This window comes from Amphiura filiformis, chromosome 17 (genome assembly GCF_039555335.1).
Source record: "Amphiura filiformis chromosome 17, Afil_fr2py, whole genome shotgun sequence".
Lineage (NCBI taxonomy): Eukaryota > Metazoa > Echinodermata > Ophiuroidea > Amphilepidida > Amphiuridae > Amphiura > Amphiura filiformis.
Genome location: NC_092644.1, coordinates 32,446,741 through 32,452,117, shown reverse-complemented (window position 1 = coordinate 32,452,117; position 5,377 = coordinate 32,446,741).

Here is a 5,377-nt window from a genome sequence, read left to right as displayed (position 1 = left end):
GCAGAACGAAGTCACTAAACTAAGCTCGTAGGCCATTATGAGCTTCAACAATTGAGGGGGTACATCCACGTAGCTATTACATCCGTAGAGGCACAATAGATTACGTAACGCATTGTTCCTTTGTGCCAATTTGATTTTACCGACAAGCTATTCATCGAGAGGTACCTTTTGTTCAGGACAAAAGGGTTCCGCCATTAAATCGGTAACTAACCTGACACCGTATTTTGTACCATATTTCAACAGTTTAGCTTCAAAATGGCAAAAAATGTTTGTACCATAAACTTATCAATCAAAACTGTCAATCAAAAGAATGTCATGTGAAAGCGCCCACTTGATTGAGAGGTGTACCTTTTGTTCTCATTCAACCCACGGGTGTGACTGAGTCTTCTCCCGCACACAGCTCAAAAGCACACTTAACCGTCGATGATGTACAGTTATTTACCACTCATCTTAATTTAGGCGCCTCATTTAAATAAATTACACTCTCTATAATTTTAAAATTACTTCGCAGTAGGCCCTATATGTTGTTATCATGGTTATCGGCCTATTCAATAAAGTCAACAAATATCCATTTTAAAAGCATTTTTTGGCGAGCCGAAAGGGGAGGGGCAAGCAATTTTTGGCCAGCTGGGGGGAGCTAGCGATTTTTGGCACACATTCATTGGGCACCTTTTAAATAAAACGCTCTAAAAAGGTTTAGGAAAACAGTACGGAAACGCTTTAATATGCAAATTTTCCTGCTGGCTGTGCTCGCAACAGATAGACCAAAGTTTGAAAATTGGGATCCCACAAATTTGGCATGTGTAAAGGGGGGGCCAAAGATTTTTGGCGGGCCGAGAGGGGGGCGATTTTGGCAGGCCGAGAAGGAGGGGGGCAAGCAATTTTGGGCGGGCCGTCCGGGGGGGGCTCATATTTATCGCACAGCCCCATACAGCATAGGCAGCCATTCAATGATGGCCAAACCTTTATGCGTTACGTAATAACAACACCCAGCCAGATGTATTTCACACCTGTCATACACAAGTCACCCAATTTTGATAACTGGGCGTTGAATGTACACTCTCATGAATATTGATACGCTGGCAAAGTTTCGTCATTAATCGGATATAGCAATAGGTGAAAACAATTTTTAACATATCGCGCTGCACTACAAGCAGGTTAAGGATACGATACACGATTTACCGACAAGTTACTCATTTCGGAATGCGATCATGAATTTTGAAGAAAAAAAAGTTCCCACAGGCGTCGAAGAGACTCGAACCAACGATTCCATGCGTCATTGATTATCAGTCACGGTCTTTCTCGCTCGGCCACGGAGGCAGATGAACAGAGTTATAGTGTAATAATAAAAGATAAATCTCATAATGCTATCTTTAGCCTTTTGTTTACATAAAAATGATGCATTTTGTAAAGATAGAATGGCCGTTTTATGCATAAATAGCACGAACGTGTGGAAAAGGCCTCAAACAAATAATAAAGACACTATACGATGATGAAATAATTGCATAAGTCGGGGAATATCTGCGTCGCAATGTTTTGTTTTGATTTTAAGAATTTGACCTTAAAATTTACGACGTTAAGACATTACCATTCGAAATCAACAAAAGATATTTCAGCAGTAAATAGTTTCATTCTTTTCTCCAGAGTGTTTTGAACATGGATGTGAAATAGCTTCAACATTGGTTCGCTGCATAATGGTAAAACAGCCTTGACCTAAATAACAGGCTAAATTCAAAATTGGTATAAAACGTTTGGTTTTTGATCGATTACAAAAATTCATTTTTGTCATTAAAAGAAATTATGTCTGGCGTGAATTAGGCCTACCAGGGGCTATTTTAACGTGCCTCCTGGTACGTTTGTGCAGTGAGATTGAAATTCCGTGCAGTGAGAATGAGAAATCCGTGCTTAAAATATTCTATGCATTTTGACAAACTCAATTTGGATGCTTTCAACTTTCAGATAAAATTTCAAAATTTTCGCGCTGCGCGCTCTTAACACTTCATCACCCCTTTCCTCAAGTTTTTCGAAAACTCCAACAGGGCCTTATGCATATTATAGTTATACACATAGTTTGTGAATCGCTTATATCGCCAACTCCCTCACCCTCGCTTTGCTATTAAATGACATTGTTTACAACCTAAACCAGGTCTGGTAGCTTTCAAAGTTGCCAACGTGCGTGCTATATGGGGTGGTCATTTGTCAACGCCAGTGACCTACATCTTGGGGAAAGTCGAAAGTTGCACCACTGCTCGTAATATCGAGATAAAATTTACAAACATTTGCAATTTAATAGCATTAATTTTTTCGCGCTTCGCGCAGGTCATCGGAACGACTTCGTAAAAACCTTTTTGAAATTTTTTTTTTATCTTGACCTTCTTCAAAATTCTGAGATTTTAATTCAATCCTTTCTAAGTTATATAAATCATGAATATGTTTAGGGGAAGCTCTCCGGTCTGATGCCTTGAAAAGGCCTAAATGTTAAAACTTATGAGCATGGGGTTCTACCCCTGGGCCCCCGCCAGGGGCTTTGCCCTCGACTCCACCAGGGGCTTTGCCCTCGACTCCACCAGGGGCTTTGCCCTCGACTCCACCAGGGGATCTAATATTTTAAGGCGGATTCCCGGACCCCACCCGTTTGAGCTCGCAACATTGATAACTTGCCAATACAAAATAGATAATCCCTACAAGTGAGCAAAGCGTTGAACTGCGGTAATCCCCACCCCCCCAAAAAAAAATTCATTTTGTTAGACCTTCGGCCAATTTGATTTTTTTTAATTCAATGTTATGGTGATTTTTATAGTGAAGGTGAAAAATTGTTTGCACTCATTTCGTGGGTGATTTTTTTTCTGTGTTCAAACAGTAACAAAATAAAAATATTTTGCAGGCTTGTTTGCAGGCTAAGTGTTGCTTTATAATTCAAGAAGGTCAAGTGTCCAATCGGGTTACTAATACGGTCAAAAAATAGTGATGGGTGATTTTTAAAAATCTCCAAAACTCGAGGGGGAAAGTCCCCTCCAACCAGGGGTGTAGCCAGGATTTATTTTGGGAGGTGGCTGATTTTGAAAATGTTTGGACATTTTTGACCAAGAAAGCATAAAGAACCTAATTTTTTTCGCTCGCTACGCTCGCGGCATTTGGGAAATTTTGGACCTTTTGGACCAAAAAAGCACAAGAAAGCATGTTTTTGCGCTCGCTACGCTCGCAAAGTGAACCTTTATGGTCTTTGATGATTGGGGGATCCTACCTACGCCCCTGCCTCCAACACCCCCTCCCCGCAAGCTCACCACCGCCGCTGGTTGATGACTTTCTCTGAATCATTTTCTGGTTACGCATTTGTACAATATGAAACTTAACTGACCCGTTGTTTCTTGAGAAATGCATAGAAGGTATATTTTCACATATTGTTAATTAAAAGAAATAGGTGATGATTTGTGCACCATTTTAAGGAGGAAACATCATGGTTCTTGAATCTACAAAAAAGTTTTGATTTTACTGCTGACATTTTTAAGTTACGTCCCCTAATCCACAGGGCCTATTTTTATTGAGACACCCTGTATATCGGAAAAGTTGATAATAAAGTTACACAGACCATGGAAGAAAGAGATAAGAAGGAACCACAACGAACGCATTCACTTTGTCCACTCCCTTTACCGACATTTAGTTGACATTGTTATTCATGAGGATTTACTTTGATCAATACCCTGCGTTAAATAGGTGATTGGTATTGTATTCCATGTATTTGCATGTCTTCTGGAGCGTGTGTGAAGGATGATTTGAACTAATGACCTTCCGTGCAAGCACCCTATAGGATTTTCTTTGGTGACGTGATCATCGGTCATTGATGGCCTACATCTTTTTCTTCCATTTTGCCCAATTTTTCCGAACTTTGATGACTTTTTTCTCAGAGTTGGCAGTCTTTGGCACTGAAACGAGTTAGCTAGTTACGATTATACACATATAAACTATTAAATTAAACAGGTTTTATGTACCGGACTCAACCGGAACATTGTGCATTATTTAAGAACATTTTACATCTATTTTTCATCGAAAAAGTCACCAAAATCTTACCTTATTTGCTAAAGATGAAACTCAGCAAAAAACGGCCGATTTTGATTACCTTTTCGATGTTTTATAGGACATTTTCTACACAACACGATCAAGAAAACAGTTTGACTGTAGATCCCAAAACAAAGCTACTATACATGTTCAGAGCATCAGTGAAATTCCATAATCTTACTTCTGGGTAGCGTTTGTTTGTTCGTGGATGGGTTTGTTATAAATTTTTTTTTTTTTTGATTTTGCCAAGCATCGATCGCGGTAAATGGATCATACATGAAAGTAAGTACCATTGATAGCTTTTCTTTTCATGCGTCAATAGATAAGCGGATTAAAACTTGGCCGATCGAAGTCGTTGTGGTTCCTTCTCATCTCTTTCTTCCATGCACAGACCATGCACAGACTTCTTCGCTAAGTGAACAACGGGCTCATTAATCATGTTAGTTGAAACTGGCTCTCCATGCTTTATTGAATGGCGAGGTCATCGGATCCGTTCTGCCGTGAATATTATCTAATTATTATATATATTCACGTGTACAGTACAACCACAGATTATTCTATAATCTGTGGTACAACACTGTACAAGGAATCAAAGAATATTCTTTGCCTCGAAAATTGAACAAATCTAACATTTAACACTTGCACTTGCGGGTTTTGTGTGATATGACGAATATTCCTTTCACCGATATACAGTTTTATTTTCTAAAGCAGCAATGTCAGGAGATACAACCGATGGCTGGGCATGGATGGTCTGTCTTGGTACTTTTATTATCATGGTTCTGGAAGCAGGAATGGTTAAATCACTTGGCGTATTGCTGCCAGTTTTACAGCAACAGTTTACTACAAAAACGTGGATCATAGGATTAATGATATCACTAGTGCCTGGCATCGGGGCAGTGACATGTACGTTAACTTACGTTTTACTTTAGGGTGTTGCGAAAAACGATTTTTTTCTCTGATCGACTTGGAACTCTCCGAGCCTAGGACAATTTTACTAGGATACATACTACTATTGTGATAAAATATTAGTAAGATCGGAGCATATTTCGCCCAGTCAGTAGATTTTAAAAAAATCCCCACTCTGAATTTGCTATATCTTACTTTATAAATCTATATACAAAAATAAGTAGGAACAACCTGGGAAAAGTAGGCATTAAGATGATATCATAGCCACATTGGTTTAATACTTTGTGTGGACCCTCTAGAACATCACCAGATAGCATGTAGTCTCAAATTCGTTACCATTTATTGGTTCTTAAAGACAGGTATATAATTAAATATTGATGGTATTAAATCAGTTGCTAAATAAAGGGGTAGGGGT